This window comes from Vanessa cardui, chromosome 11 (genome assembly GCF_905220365.1).
Source record: "Vanessa cardui chromosome 11, ilVanCard2.1, whole genome shotgun sequence".
Classification (NCBI taxonomy): Eukaryota; Metazoa; Arthropoda; class Insecta; order Lepidoptera; family Nymphalidae; genus Vanessa; species Vanessa cardui.
Genome location: NC_061133.1, coordinates 9,404,048 through 9,422,368, shown reverse-complemented (window position 1 = coordinate 9,422,368; position 18,321 = coordinate 9,404,048). Strand labels below are relative to the sequence as shown.

The window sequence follows — 18,321 nt, the reverse complement described above, 5'->3', positions numbered from 1 at the left end:
GACTCATGGCGAGTTGCCAGCGATGAAAACCCTTTTTGGAAACCTGGACCGGTGAATTGGTCATCAACCAAAATCCACTCATCTCACAATCCACCTGTCCACCAATGGGCAAAAGGCTAAATCTATGGATGATTTTAGCAAAACCTATGAAATATTCGAATCTTCTTATTACATTACAAAAAAGAATTACATTAATGACATACGAAGTCATTAATTTACGTTATTTTCTATTTATTTCGATATCAAAAAATTACAAACATTTTCTTAAAATTCAATAATATATTATGAATAAGAATATATTATGTTTTTGTGTTAAATAGAATTGATTATAGGTTGTGTTGTTGTTCTGGCGACTGAGTGAATGTAAATCGATTAAAATGCCGACTAAAATAATTGCGTGACGAATGGCTTAACGTGCATTGAACGAGAGAATGAATACATATTGTTCACTCACTGGATTTTGGTTAAAGCTGACATATAATTTTCATTCATAACCTATGTCCTCATTATCATTACAGAGTATAAAACAAAGTCGCTTACCGCTGTCTGTCCATATGTATACTTAGATCTTTAAAATGACTCCACGGATTTTGATGCGGATTTTTAATAGACAGATTGATTCGAGAGAAAGTTTTTTTGTATATAAGACATGGACAATATAGTAAAGAAACACTTATAATTTTAGAAGATTTTAATTTGATGTGAATAAACAAATTCTGTAGTATATTTAGTATCAGTATTGCACGCGTGCAAAGCCGGGTCGGGTCGCTAGTTAAAAAATAGAATAAAGTTAAAAACAACTATGTTTCGAAATCTTGTTCTTCGTTTAATTTATTTATTAGATTTAATCTTATAGTGTTAGTTAAGAAACTACTGAGTTAAGTTATGTATAAAGAGGCCGCGACACACACATTTACAAGTTCATGTACTAAACACAAACATATCTTACAAGTTTCCTCTCACACATACATGCAATGAATACATATAAACCTACACATTTGCATGCAATAGATGTAAGCAATATGGCAGCCGGCGATTCAACAGAATAGTCGATCAGTATGTCAGTTTGACATTACAGTGTTATTAATATAACGAAATTCTCAAATATCTTTTACAATACTATAAATTTAAAACAATAAATAAAATTATGTTGTAAAACGTTATTATGGATTACAATATTTTTAATTTATATTTTATCTGTGGTAGTTATTTTAGAACAAAGTTTATATTGTATTGTTATTCGCTTAGGTGATTCGATTTGAAAAAGGAATATTTTGAGTAAAAGAGACAGAAATAGCAGTGAAAGTACGATACCACTTCCAGCTCTACGCTAATTAAATTATATCGATAGTAACGTCCAGTTTATTTGAGTTCTGGCATACGTGTAATGGTCATAATAAGGAGGTCAAAGTACAGTGGTGTTTAGCAACCAACGAATGTTGCGTAAGAAAGTGTCGTTTACCCCGTGGCCTTCGCGCATATTTCATAGACCATTATTGGCATCATTCACAACTAGTGCAATACACTTATGTATTTTTACGATGAATTATTCATAAACGAACTATGCATGGTTTATATGAAAGTGTTACTTGATTATGATCTATATATTTGAAAGATAAATAAATTCCCAAAAATCAAAATATGTCAAATTAATTACTTACAAAACCCTTCAATGTACGGAAAGAGTTTCTTATGCATTGTATGCACGACGCACTCCGTGGTCGAGTGGTGTGTACACCAATTTTCATGGGTACGCCACTCCGAGGTCCCGGGTTAGATTCCCGGCCAAATCGATGTAGAAAAAGTCCATTAGTTTTCTATATCGTCTTGGGTCTGCGTGTTTGTACCGTTACTTCAGATTTACCAAAACACAAGTGCTTTAGCTACTTACATTGGGATCAGAGTGATGTATGTAATGTCGTCAAATGTTTATTATTATTATTGTGCCAATTGGTCGTATCGAAGTGGGCAGTCAAACGGCAGACGTAGTTTCTATTAATTATGAACGCATTAATTAGTAAAATAATATGAAATTCATGCATGTTGTCAATCGTTTAAATGCGGGTGAACCTGCGAAATAAACACTATAGAAGATATATGTGTTTATTTATGTCGAAACAGTTATTTCCTGTGGCGCCGTTTGCGTTATCTATAAAAGCGTCAGAATTCATATCACTGTTTGTATACTCGTTTTAAGGATTACTTATTCACACGAAAAATTAAATCAAAATATATAACAAATGTTTTAATTCATTATAATCATCATGAATTTTATTAGTTATATTAAACGACTTACCAGATTAAAATTAAAGAGAGAAAACTTCATTACTAAAATAAAAATATCATAATTAGAAATAATCCGAATAGTAAAATTATTCTAAAAATTTATTAAATTTCTCTTTTTGTTCGAATAAAAAAATAATAGAAAATACTTTGAAAATGAATACTTAGATTTTATTTAATAATGAAAATTATATTTTTACAGATTACAACGCCGCCCCGCTGTTCGCCTCAGAAAACGCCTCCAGTGGTAAGTTAAATATATTTCATATATAGCAAAACAAATCCCGAAAGAGCTATATGGATGCAGCTAAAGAAATATTATTTGTGTACATTATAATATAGATGAATACAAAGCAATCGTTTTGAGAAATGATTAATGATCACCCCACTCTTAATATCTAATATATAAAATAATTCATTTTAATTATTGCTTTTAAAGTTATATATAATCTATTATAATGATAATAATTACTAGAATATATTGTTTATGTTTTAAAAATAATGTTTTCACATTAACAAACACTTGATTAAATGCACAGTAAGTACTTACGGCTTTCTTCGATAATTAATAACAATAAAATTGATAATTCGAAATTCAAAATTTTGGTGAACATATACATATAGATATATAGATAAATATAGAACACAAAATGAAGCTATATTAAATAATACAGTTATTAGACTCGACAGTAACCAAACGAAGATGAATTATAAAGTAATTTATAAACTATGTCAATTCTGCATTGTTCAATTTAATATTTGAAGTGTTTTGATAAAGCGCGATTGCCTTACAGTACTTGGCGATAGGTTATTAACCCAATAAGATATGGTATCGCTCCACGGACGGCCTACATACTTCCGCGCGATGTTGGCCACAAGAAACTCATTTCTGCACTCATATTATGTAACGAGACCCCCTACTCGACTGCGCTGGAACTGTGGACATAGATATATTTTTAATTCTTTTCCATTTACGACTTTATTATTATTAATAAAATATGTATATGAAAATATAAAATATTTAGAATTTCGCTGTTAAAATGTTACCATGGCTAGTTACCTCGTAATTAAGTTAGCTTGCTCGTGTGTTGCCAGAAATAAAACGAAATATTGCAAACCTTTTTTAAATGGATATTTTATTTCTCGAAAAAAAAAATGTTTAAGCCATTATAATTAATGTAATTAACGATTAAAATATAAAAATGGTAGTAGTGGTTTCAAAATATATATTAAAATATGTTTATAAACAAGGGTAATAGGGGTATGCTCGTAACCAAAGCAAGTACAATAAAATTTATGCGAAATTATGAATTCTTATGAATAATTAAAACAATATAACATTTAACAATAATCTTGCGAAATTCTGGGAAATAACTAGATAGAAATGCATAATGGCCGGCGTCGTGTGTGCGCGTTTCACGACGTCTGCGCATGCCGGAGAAATTATTATCTGGTTTGCAGCGCGTGATCCCCGTTTACAACATATTTAGCATTTTAGACCCGAGGTAGTGTCATTAAACGAAAGTCAATGCTGTCGTTGACCTCATCTCGCGAACCTATGTTTATAAATACATATATACACTTTACTTTCTCTTTTTATGCTTTATACTTTTTATCCGAGAGTTTTATTACTTTATACAAGAGTTTCAATATTTATGTGGTTTTATTTTACGTTTATGCTCTATGATAGATTGTGTTATTTGTTATTTAAAACTTTTTAACACTGACAATGATACATTTCTAATTATTTATTTTTTGAGCTAAGTTAACGGAACGCGTAGAGATGATATCACGACGATCATAACAACAGTGACAACAATACTGATTTTGAATGATCTTTGTCTTGTTCTCATCCGAATATATTAAAAGAAGAATTATTTATTTACTTAAGGCTTTTCGTTGCATTTATAGTAAAATAGTTGTTTCTCGGGTTTTACCCAATAATCAGATCTAAGTTATAAAACGTCCTATCAAAATCGGTTCAGTGGTTTGGCCGTGAAATAGCAACAAACAAACAAAAACTACTTTCGAAATTATAATATTAGTATAGTTTAGATTAATTGTTTTGCTACATTTTTTTTTTAATAAATTTCATATAAAAATATAAATTCCCCAAACATGTTTCGTGAAACCACTTAAATGTCCAGCTTGGCATACGGAGAAGATTTTACCACTAAACAGGTTTTTATCAGACGCAGGTTTTCTGAGGTTATTGTTCACCGACAAACCCGATAACTTATAAATTCAAATTTCATTTTCTGATTAGACTCACGTGAGTCTATTATTACTGTACATGCACACAATACATACAATAATTGTACATTCTAGAATATATATTCGTCATAAAATGAAATAAACATGAAATGGGTTTATTTTTAAACCCGTATCCGTAACCCTTATTTAATAATAATTCATATCCTTCACGCATTTGACTTTGAAAACTCCGTCCAGGTGCTACAAAACATTTTCTCTCTATTTATGTGAAGCAGTGAATATAAAACAGTGTATGTTTCTTGTAGGGATCTGTGTATGGTTCCGTATTGGTCAGATCTGAAACGGGACGCTGAATAAAGATCGCTATGAATCTCTTATCAAATACATTGAAATTGATGCAATTGATACATGAAACTGCGTCAACGAAAACTCGAGTTGTTTTTAAACTTCTCTATAAAATTTTAATTCAACACGAATATAAAAAAAAAATACGTTTTAAATAACACACGGTATGTTAATACAGCGATATGATTAAGTAATATGTAAATGTTATAGTTTTGAAGTCTTAAAAAATGGTGTGCGCCTGCGCATTATTGCGGTTTTCAATCGATATCATTAACAGACATAGTTGTAATTTGGTTGATAATAAAGAATAATTCTATGAACATATTTAGGTCCTTCATCAGGCTTTGAGATAATTGTGAGATGAGATGAGAGTGTGGGCTGAGGCATTTAAGGACCTATTTGCTCTATTTCACTTCGTTTTTTGTTAACATATCACCTCGAAATTAGCATATTATATGTATTCTAAATTATAATGGAAAGTTAGTAAAGTTGCATGATAATTTTTTTTTATTATTTTAGCAACCTAATATAAACGTGCCAATACTGAAGATAATAATTATTCATTAAAATAATTGCTTACACCACAGTATGTTAAATGAGGTATTTAGTTAAAAAAAAAAAAACAATTTCTCTCCGTAATTACCTTTTATGTATGTACTTAACTCAAATTCACTCTAAATTAAACATAATTGGAGGTCTGATTATCTTAAATTCTTGACCACAAGTAAAAATGTTAATATTGCGAAAAATTTTAAACTGCAAATTTTCAAAGTCAATCTTTAGTTCTGAGAGTAAAAATTTTCCACTAATTCTATTGCTATCTCTTTCCTATTAATAGATAAAAAAGGAAAGAAAGTATTTTAGAAGAGTTTGAATTGGCGCCACGATGTCAATGTACAGAAGTTATGATATAAGTCAAAAATATAAAAATAATAATAGACGCGGAAGTATCGCCCACTACAGCGCTCGCGTATAGCGACAAGCCGTGTCAGTGGGCGTGTGGCCCGAGTTAGAGCGTTTAGTTCAGTAGACATAGTATTTATTACATGTTTTGAATATCGTTAACAAATGTTCCATTGCTGGGATAAGCCCTAATCTCTTCGAGGAGTCTCTCCAATGACAGTCCGTATATACACATATTGATGAATTTCATTGAAATGAACACATGTAGGTTGAAACACATGTTCTGACGACCTCCGTGGTCGAGTGGTGTGTACACCGGTTTTCATGGGTACGCCATTCTGAGGTCCTGGGTTCGATTCCTAGCCGAGTCAATGTAGGTTATCATTTGTTTTCTATGTTGTCTTGGGTCTGGGTGTTTGTGGTACCGTCGTTACTTCTGATTTTCCATAACACAAGTGGTTTAGCTACTTACATTGGGATCAGAGTAATGTATGTGATGTTGTCTCATATTTATTTATTTATTATTATTATTATCATTACATGTAGGTCTCCTCACGAAGTTTTCCTTCACCGCCTTAAACATATCATATTGCAAAAATTGTTAATGTGCAAGCGTTCTACCTGCTCGGTCATCTTGCCTACTTACGTCTTTAATTTTGCTTTAATAATTAACCTTCATATCGATTTATTCTAAACAAATAAAATAAAATGTAATCTAAAAATTATATTAAATAATAGTGTATTGTTAATTGTTACAAAAACAACAATGCTCTATTGCGAGTAATTGTTACTCGCTATTTTGAAAACGCCTCCCATAATACATTGACTGAGTCACCTCAGATAATAAATAATGTTATTACTAAAAACGGTTCAAATACATATCACACAAAATTTAACACGTTATATTTCTGGAGCAAAATACAAAGAACCTCCAATTCGTAACATCATACTCATACAACAAACACATGCTACTTACAAAAATTGAGAGGTAAATGCGTTTGTAATATATTATATTAATATATGTCACACTTCATATTTGATAATATTATAAATAAGAAAGCAACTCTGTCTGTCTGTGACGAATTAACGGTCAATTACGGAACCGATTTTTTTTTTATTTGGTATAACGCAAGCTTGAACCCCAAGCGTATTGTAACATATGACGAACCCCTAAAAAAACAATTGAAGCAGCAGGCAACAACTAGTTTATTATGAGCAACAGAAAATGCAAATTCCGATGTTATCAGTATAACGAATTAACAACGGCGCGCGGTTGACACGTTCGTTTTTCAACTAAGATACACCTTTATTTATTATGAAAAGACATTACTAAAAGCAATGACACCATTAAAAGAATGAATGAACTTAGCCTTATCGAGGATAAAATTATCCTCGGCTGTTTTGAGTCATTCAATAATTCTTATAAATTATATGCACGATACTTAAAAAAAAATTATCAAAGCGTAATATTTTTTAGAATGCGTTCGAAATTTAAATGTTTTTTTTTTTTAAATATTGTTCCCTATTTATCACTAACTTTAATGAAGACACTGTCGTTAATAAGACAAGGATACAAAAAGCCTCATGAAGCGTGACAAGACATAATGGTTCGGCGTCTTTGTCCCGGTGTCAGTGAGTGAAAAACTCCCGACAAAGGGTCATTCACCTCGCATAAGATAATACCTGTTTTCCTTATATCAAGTTCGACTTAATAATACCCGAATTCCCCGGGATATTTATATCGGTACGCATCGTTAAAGATATTATGTTACTTATAAAATATTCTCGCGTAATATTTCTAGGAAATATGTATTTATAGATCCGATTTATTATTTGTTCTTCCAGATTGTAAATAACAACATAGTACATCTAAATTCACAATAAGTAATATACAGACGAGGATTTCCGTTCCTATATATACATGTCTTATAAACTCTTTTAATGTGTACTAGATTTTTATCGTGACTACGCCAAGAAAAACCGGCGACGGTGGGTGGCGATTCAGAAAAGACTGAGATGTTACATATTTAGGGCACTTAGAATAATAATAAATCATCATCTTTAAAATTAAAGTTGTTTTAAAATGTTTAGTTATCTTCAGAATAAAATATACTTGTATCTGGAACGTATTCAAGATTCATTTGAAATAACTCAGACATCAGCTCGATTTTGAAAACATCGGCCGTTAACTTAGAATGAGCTTATAAATAAACATGAAAAGTTGGGACATAGGACCATTGAAACCCGCACAGCTCTTCAGATGTAGCCGACGGTGCTGTGCTATTAAAAACATAGTTTGTATACAGCAGCAGGTCATTTATGAATCAAACTGTTTGGTTAGTATCTTTCTTATTAGGCTGTACATCCAGAGGTCTTGGGCTTAAAAACTGTGTAACAAAAAAAAAGATATTCTCATTATCCATTGTTAGTTAAGAAGTTTGAAATTATTTCTCGAGGCCGAAAAGTTGTTTACAGCGATAACACAGTTTCACATCTTTGAAACAGTATATAACGATACTCCTGCTAACATCATCACTATTAATTTAATTACTTATTAAAACAATTTACGTTAATTGATTATTAATAATGTGTATAATAATATTTGCGCGCACCGTTTCTAAAGCAAACGGCCCTCGACGTCGTTAAAACCCTTAAATTTCAGCTGCGTCAACGCCTTGAGCCCACTCGGTCGGATAACTTGGTGATAGGGTTATGTATAACCCGTCTGGATAGGTTACACACACAACATCCAAGCAGCAATACTTAGTACTATTATATTCCAGTTTGACGAAACAGTGAGCCCGTCTAACTACAGACACAATTGACCTAACATATCAGTAATAAGGTTAGTGACGTAACAAAAAAAAATTCACATTTACAATTTCATCCGCTGACAATGTCTTCAGGCTTACATATAACAACAGCTGATCTATCACTTCTTTATTCTAGATAAAAACAGTTACACTTTGCAAATACAAATTATATAACACTTAGAACATCCCACTTCTGTAAAGATAATGCGTATAAAATTTAAATTGAACTTTTTTCTTCTTACAATAGCAAAATTTTCTCTTTCTACTGAATATTTATAATGCATAGAATCAATATCAGCGCGTCAAAGTCGCAAGCGACATCTAGCGTGGCGATAAGTTCTAGCGATCTTTGGGTAGGTCAGGCTGTCCCGGGCGAGCGAAATTGAGAGTACACTAACCAGTTCAAGAGCAGTGGAGGGAGCGTTACCGGGTCGCTCAGCCTGAACTAGTACTAGTTAGGGTGATGAAGCTGGATGTATACGATGTGGAAGCGTTATTAGTTGTAACTTACTCAACCTTCAAGATACATTAAGTGAAATTTAGGATATCGTCAAAAATATATTCGTACAATGTTTAATTAGAATTTATTCGTATTAGTATTATTTAATGTTAAGAATGTGAAAGTAACTCTGTCTGTCTATCGGTCTTTCACGACCAAACCGGTGAATCGAATTTGATGAAATTTCGTGTGAAGCAAACTCTAACTCCAAGAAAGGACGTAAGCTACTTTTTTAACACCCTTTTAGGGTGTTAAAAAAGTAGCACGAGAGGCGCCGCGGGCGACAACTAGTAGTAATTTATTTAGAATAATTATATTTAACAAACAACTATTCATAATTTTCTATTTAAGAAATAAGCTCGGTGTTTCTTTAAGATCAACCTCGAAATTTAATTAGTTATTTTACTTCGCGAATTTTTACGTAAAATATGAAACGTTGGCAAAAATATTCGCACCTACGTTGCTGGAAATAGTGCCGCATAAAAATTACATTAAATTACTTATTAATTTATTTTACAACTACACGATTGAACCACTCCTTATTCCTAGTTGTCGTTAGAGCAGACTAAGCGTTATTTTAACGCCTCGTCTACCCTTGTGGTGGCAAGGGATCAGTCCACCTGCAAAAGCACTTTCAAGAAGGGTTTCGTCATCCAGCCGGTCGCAAGCCAGCTTAATCAGGTTTTCAAGCATTTGACACTGCTAAATACCATTTTTTACATGAGTAAACATAAATAATTAATATAATACAAATTATGCAAAGATAAACAGACATAATGCCAAAAATATCCAGCCAACCCAATCTACAACAGAAAAAATATAATTAATATAGTTCTACACACTTTAAAATGTATTGAAATTAAATTCACAATTTACAAAAATAAACATCGACAACAAAAAAGGCAAGCCACTAATTATGTTTAAAAAAAAGAAAAAAAAAAGTGCATCGTTCAAATAATATAAATAGTGAAATGTATTGATTAAACATATTTATTATTTATGTTTTGTAATCATTAAAGCGTGTCTTATACATACCATGATATGTCGTGAGCGATAAGTAACGTACAATGACTTGTTGACCTATATAACATTGCTGTTTATACAAATTATACGAAACAGGTGATCTAGCTGACATTTGTAAGGAAACAGCTGGAAATAATGTGAATTATTTTTTATGTATCCTTTAAATGGTTATGTTAATTGATTAATTATGTTAAAAGCGTAAATTCAGACATCTCAATAAATAACAACGTTGTTTATGGTAAAGTCACCTTTAAATTTACCTGTTCGCTTATATAAATTGTTTATCAGATGTTTGGTTGGACACAGATGCTCTGCTTCTGTCAATATTGAATTGACATTCGCAAGAGCGTGTTTTAATTAAGCACAGTGTCACAGGTATAGCTGTTACGTATAGATTTTTTAAATTCAATTTCTCCTCCCACAGACTGCGTGCCTGCTTTTTATTTGTAAATATGTTTATGAATTTTTTTTTATTAGATTCACTTTGCTTACAATAAAAAAAAGCTTGAAATTTCTATTCATAATTGTTACGATAATTTTTTCAAATGTAATGTTCAATGGAAATTCAAAAAAATATACATTTGTGTAAATATTCATGAAATTTAATACACGTTTAAAAGAATATGTCTCCTAGATCGTTGGTTAAATTGTCATGAACATCTTGTAGAATCTAAATAATGTCTTATCGATTATGCATCAGATGTAGGTTAAAGGCTTACAGGTCAAAGGTCACGACTGGGTCACCTCTGGCTGTTGCGTCTCCCCCAACCCTCGAGACAGGCCAACCTTTCCTAACGGTTGTACGAAAATTTCGCTCTACTTTATATAATCCATAACAGCATGTCGTCCTCAGCCCAGAAGCGGGTATCGATTGTAGCCAGATGTAGGTTACAGGCTGGGTCAAAGGTCACGGGTAGGTCACCTGTCATCTATCATTGTATAACTCTCAGCGTACAGTTCTGTTGTTGAGTTGAAACTTTAATGAATTCGACTCAATTGTTAATTAAATAGTACTTAATAGATTGATACATATTTTTTACCAAACGATCACTTCAATATAAATAGTAAACGTTTTTTATTGTTATTTTTAATGTTTCCATTTTCAAACGTAGATAGTAAATGAATGTTATGGAACGTTTTTGCTCGATCAAACTACTTTACAACTATTAGATGACTTGTAATGTTTGGATATGGATTCTGAGAAATTCATCTTAGCAAAACACATTATGATTTTTATGGGTTACGAATAAGTCTACAAAAGACGACAATATTGCGGGATAATAAATATTGTTCTTTATGTTTAGTTCAGAAACCTTCCCGGGCGTATACAGAACAGTCAGCCAAGTTTCATCACAATCGGATGCACGGTTTAGAAACAAATTAACAATGACGCAAAGATACATTTATTTTTTTACAATTTCATAAATAGAAAATTGTACCGTCATTTACGGAAGGCAATGGTGATGATTTGAGAAATTGTTTATATTATATACGTGCCGTTTGAAGCTACAATGTCGTCTCCCTCGGGCCTTTGATCTAGCAATGTAAGGGCACCTTAAGTATTGGTTATAGCTGAGCTATCAGGCCATTACCCGTGAAGACAGATATCGCTAGAAATTGTGACAAACTATATAACCTACGTATCAATACAATGATCAATTGTACACTTACAACAGCCTGTAAATTTACCACTGCCGGGTTAAGGCTTCCTCTCCCTTTGTGGAGAAACTTTTGGAACATATTCCACCACGCTATTCCAGTACGGTTTTCATGCGGCAGAATTCCTATAAAATTAGATACTGATGAATGATGATGAATTATAAACACCAATTAAAAACATGAATATTCAGTGGTGCTTGCCTGGGTTTGAACCCGCAACCATTGGTTTTAACCATTAAGATGTTCGCGTTCTAACCACCATTGTACACAATACTGCTCAAATCGACTTCAGGGTTAGTAATTCTTTTGTGAGAATGTAAACGAGTTCACAACAGGATCCTAGAATATATTTAAAACTTACCAAATGCACGAAATTTGTTAAGAGTAAGTTTGCTCACGGTTATAAATCAAATGAAGCGACTAACTTTTTAGATGATAAAACACTTAGGAATGAAATGGTCGGACTTCAGACATTTTCAGATAATTACAAATATTGAGTAATTATAAACAATTGTTAAACAATTTATAAATGCTGATTTTTCTTTCTCAATTCTAAAATCTGATAAATATATTTTGTACTAGTACATATTTGTTAAACTTTAATATTTTCGTATAAAAATTTTCAATCTCGAAGATTGGATACATTTAATGGCGTCTCAACAGGGGTCCCCGAAGGAAATATTACAACTTTCATAATAAATCAATCCTTAACATGTCGCATAAGTAAAGGCTAATGGAATATTCTGTCATTTCATTCGCACATAACTCTCGTATTTAATGAGCGCTCCGCAAATATTTTCAATATGAGGTTTTAATAACTACATATTATGAAGCTCGTGTCTTTCTTATTGAGTAGGTACCTACATGCCTCGTTAGCATAGTGACAATACTCTGAAGTATTGCAGTGTCTATTTATTGAATATGATATGAAATTTCATTGAACACAGACTGCAAATTGAATACTGTTTTATTTGGTAGTTGAGCATTGTGAAAACCGGCCAATCAGTAATACTTATTGGTCTAATCCAGTTTGAAAGGTGAATGAGCCAGTGTTACTACAGGCACAAAGGTCATAACATCTTAGTTCTCAAGGTTGGTCACGCACTGGTGAAGTATGGAGTGGTAAAAATTGCTCACCACGCCACTGTGAGGTGTGATCTGCAAGCTGTGACCGCTTACTAACAGCCCATTCGTACGTCTCTCTTACTGTTTTATAAAAGTGAGTGACGAAATAAATTACTGTGTTTATGCTGCTTCTTAGCTTTAACAACAAAACAAATTCAGCTTTAAAAGGTAATATCAACATAGAAGGAGTTTCACCAAAGTAATAATACAATACAGAAAACTAGGAGATCAATAAGCATACCCATGCTCCAGATCTGTTACCTAGAAAACATTTCTAGTTAATCGGGGTGTTTTATCGCCCTCCCTTTCGTCCTGAATTGTTTGTGCACCTCGACTCACACTCAAGCTAACGTTACGTGGATTAACACCCGACCAATTTTTGTCAAACATTCTCAAGAGAGACTAGACAACTATTGTGCACGAGTGTAATCCCAAACTGAAGTGAAATTTCTTGACAGTCATAACAAGACGTGAACTCATACTCCAACACTTTTATTGGTCATCTTATAACCTAAGCAAGTGGACAAAGCTACTCTATAAGACAATACGCATCCGCTCTGCCTGATTTAAATATCGTTTTGTAATCCATACTAATATTATAAATGCGAAAGTAATTATGTCTGTGTGTCTCGCATTCACGTCTACTGGAAAGATTTAAATGGAATTTTGCACACAAATAGTTTAGAGCCTCAGAAAGGTCATTTTGTAAATAGAGGTAAGACCTCTTTCTATACCAATCATCAACGTAATATTTAAGTAATTAAAGTATTTTCATCAGTAAAAAGAGTAATTTAAGAGGAAGAATACATGTGTTATAACATGCATATAATAAAAAGAGTAACATAAGAAGAAAATTTATGTGTATAATAAATGCATATAGTACAGACTTTATTTACCTGCATGAAACCGGGAAGAAAAGCTATCATCGTCATATAAATTCAAAAGCCGTTTCTGAGACGTATCTGTAGTCGTAAACAAACAGAAAATTAAAGCTATTGTGAGCGTCATATTTGATGATCGTTACAAAATGCATCCACCTTAACCACACACATTACGTTTACAAAGTAATTCATACATAAAGTTAGCTATAAAATACAATGTTACACTTAATGGGATACGGCTATTATTATTTAATAGCATTATTCGAATACCTTTTGTCCGCCTACAGCTTTTATTTTGAAAACAAACAATTTTGCATTGTGATGATAAAACTTTATTCCATTATGACGTATAAATATAATATTATCAGCGTTTGAATTATGAGGCTTTTACATATAATATTTAACTGTTTCAATGTACTGTTGTTACGTTAATATACATATCTAAATACCTATATATATCTGAAGACTATTAAAAAAATATAGAGTACATATATGTCTGAAAATAAGGCATGAAGTGAATCCAAATTTCTGGTCTTGGGTACACATCTGCCTGAACTTATATGACACAATCAGGTCCCATCCTAAAGTACACAATGATTTGACAATATAGAAATATAGTTATATAAGTATATAGAAATATAGTTGGGCCAACAATTGGGCCATTTTGGCTCAAAATAAATAATCATTCTATATAATAATAAACAGGTATATAATAATAATAAAACTTAGTATTTCACTTTACTTATTATAAGTCGTATATCTTATTTCAAGTCCAGCTCTTTCTATGGGTTGTGACTCACTAATTCACTATGAGCTGTCTAACCCTATATTAATGCAAATCTACACAACGGCTTCTGGAAATTATACCCTTACACGCTACACCTAACTGAACATTAGCGAGCCAACAGGGCTTCTTTAAAGGCGAACCTTCGTTAAACACATCCGGTAATAAAAGACCTTTCCCTTCGAACGCTATACAAGAAACCAGGTACGTTTTTAAACTGGACGTATAAACTGAAACATCGTCTACATTCTCACGCTTTGAATGCAAGGCCAATTTTCTACACCGGCAAAAATAACACGAATTCAATTAGGTAATGTTTTCTGTTTTGTTAGGGGAAGGGATTTATGGATGTAATGTAAATACTCGATGAGATTCAATCAACGAATGAAGTGGGGTATCATAAAACAAATGCAGTCGGAAGGAGCTCCATGGCAAATTTATCTCCGCTATTTGTATTGTTTGAACCACTGGTGTAGCGTAACTGTTTTGTATTGTTTACACGACCTTACTTATTCCACTCATGCAATCGACTCCGTCAATTAAAACTTCTGTGACGTATTTCGATACAAGCGAAACATTATAGTTGAAGATTGTCTGCATCGAATTTATTTTAGTACCTTTACATAATTAATTACACATAAATCGAATGCGAAAACATTGATTACAAAGAAAAAAGATTTTTAATACGTATCAGGCTTCGGATTTTAAAATAATATATAATTGAATCAATGGAAGGAATTTGTATTGACTTTTTAGTCTAATAACTAATTCATAAAGCCACATATCCCAAAAGGGTGCAAACACAGGTCGAGCCTTGTTATACTTTATTGAACTCTACCGGAACTGGAATAATTAAAAAAAATAAAATGTAAACTTGAATAGGGCATAAACGATCTTGAGTTTTCTGAATATTTCTAATTTTCTGACTTGATATATAAAATAAAATTTAATTTTTTATGTCTTTTTGTTTTTCTAATTTAAAACACAAATAATTTATACTCGTGTCCAGTATTCATTAATTAATATTATTTATAATAATTATCAATTCATATATGTAAGTTTCTAATTTCATTATCTCTTATGTCCTTGTAATTAGTTAGATAGTAAGACTAAAAACATTAATAATATAATAATACAAATATCACAAGACCAGACCTCAAATGGCTCAGTAACTAGAACACGTGAATCTTATCCGAATGATAACTGATTCGAACCCGAGCAAGCATCACTGAGAAGCATATGCTTGATATCTCTTTATAACTTATTTTTAAAATAAAATGAATAAAATAAATATGAGACAACATCACATACATTACTCTGATCCCAATGTAAGTAGCTAAGCACTTGTGTTATGGAAAATCAGAAGTAAATACGGTACCACAAACACCCAGACCCAAGACAACATAGAAAACCAATTCGACTCGACGGAGTCGAACCCGGGACCCCGGAGTGGCGTATCCATGAAAACCGGTGTACACACTACTCGACCACGGAGGTCGTCGTTCAATCGGTGATGACGGAAATATATTAATTTAATTAGAGATTTAATTCTTTTCGTGTTGGAGCAGCTCCATGGAAAATCTGCGAACATTCTCCTCGAGAAAAGGGATACCAGGACATATATGTACCTTATATTTATTGATCGTTACGAAATATGATTACAATATATTGAGAGTACAATGTATTTTGTTCTATTTAGATTATTATGAGCTATAGCAAAATTTATATTCCTGTATTTCTGCTAACGATCACGTGCCAAGTCAATCGCCATCTTATTCCCGTTTATAATATTCTATTTCTATTTTCGGAATATTGTGAACAACAACAGTTAAAGTTTATCTCGTACTGTGAACACAGGAATTCCGGTTATATCCGGATATAAAATGTTTGTTTACATGTTGTCTGCATACAAATTTCACTCAAACATATTTGAATACTTACATTTTTATTACGATTAAAATCCGTCACATATATATCCATTGGAACAACGCACAGCTAACCTGAAATGGAAAAGAAGTACTAGCCCAGCAATGGAATATTTACAAACTCTTCTTTACTTTTTATACAATATTCTGCACGTGTAATATTAAAATACTTGCCATGTATTAGTATATCCTCAGTATTATGTCTGTCAACGCTCTTTACACCAAAACTTGGCAGTGTTTACTTTGATTTAGCAATCGTTGTTTCTGAAACGTGCTTCGATTAAATATTTAACACAATTAATACCTATTTCAATACAATGAAAATACTTACTAATATACTGATACTATCTTGCACATATAGTCATTTGTTTTCTATTTTAAATAAAGAAATAATTTTATGACCATATCGAAATAAGAGGACTATTATTTTATAATGATAAATAGAAACAAACTTGTTACAAGATGTAACGTATTTCGCAAGAATTTTAATAATATATGAAACTTCGTTTAGCAATTTCATATTTTGGACTATTGAAATGACAATCGTGAATTTAATGTTCGTGTAATGTTAACTTTATTTAAAATTAGCACGGTGAGATCCAACATTATGAGAAAATGCTATTACACAGATATTGAATGTTTGTTCATAGTATGGCTCAGTGCAATTCGCATCGGTACTTAGCTCTTCAGTTGAAAGTTGAGTACTAACAGCCACTAGAGACAACTCAAATCCTATGCTTCGTAGCGTCATGGAATGTTTAAATAAAGCCAATGGAAAATCGAAGATGTTTGTTGGTTTTTTATTATTAAAATATTAAGGTTATATATTTTATGCCTTAAAATATAAGTGTAGGTTATATTATTGAACAAATTATATGCTCGTCATTTTTTAATATATTTAACAAAATAATGAACAGAATAATAAAATAGAGAATCGCAATTTATATATATTAAACAATAAGGTAAATAACGCTATATTTTGATCTGACTATCTAACACAGTTAAGAAGTGCGTTATAAATATAAACATGTGTACACATATACATATGTACATGTATATATATGAACAAATAATAATATTGGAAATATGTTAAAAATTCAAATAAACAAAGAAAATAGAAAGTGTTCTGTACCGATTGCGTATCGCCATATTGGAACGGATGAAACCGAAAAATATTTCAAGATATTTTTCGAGGTGAGTGTCGGATCTGAAACGAATCGAAAAGCTATGCAATAAACGATCGAGAAATCGATACCAATTCCGCGACGAGATACGAACAGACAATCGATGTCTTAAATAACGTCTTGAAGACATTGCTATTTCGAAGAATGTCACACATTCACAATGTGTACGACACAACTTAGATGTAGCATCGGCAAAAACCGATCACATCCGAATTGAGTACGCTATCCCAAATTATCAATATGTATTTCTCATATGAATATGATCTTTACACAGACGTAATAACTTGTAATATCATATGACCTAATATATTCGACAATTTGACACGTCGATTTAGGGAGGGAGCTATTTCCATTGGTTGTGTAAATCGGCAGTTATCGGTTTTATATTCATTTCATTGCAGTTTCCGATGCTACATCTAACGTCGCATCTAGTATTAAGGAATATCGTCAAGTGTTAACCAGAAATGTGACCCTTGGAGTTCAAGTTTCCTTCATACCAAATTATCATCAATATCGGTTCAGTAGTCATCATCATCAAAAGCCTGTAAATTTCCCACTTTTGGGCTAAGGGCTCTCCTCCCTTTTGAGGAGAAGGTTTTAAACATATTCCACCACGCTGTTCTAATGCGGGTTGGTGGCTCTTGGTTTAGTTCAGTGGTATGGACGTGAAAGACTAATGAATA

The 18,321-nt window shown here is 32.1% G+C and overlaps 1 protein-coding gene across 5 annotated transcripts in view; it reads left to right on the top strand.

Annotated features, from left to right (window-relative positions):
- Positions 1-18,321, top strand: part of LOC124533629 (ecdysone receptor) — a 223,685-nt gene that overhangs the window by 92,712 nt on the left and 112,652 nt on the right. For all 5 annotated transcript variants that reach the window (XM_047109030.1, XM_047109032.1, XM_047109031.1 and 2 more), the window contains one exon: positions 2,486-2,530. The gene's annotated coding sequence lies outside the window, so the exon portion shown is untranslated. The remainder of the gene's footprint in view (positions 1-2,485; positions 2,531-18,321) is intronic.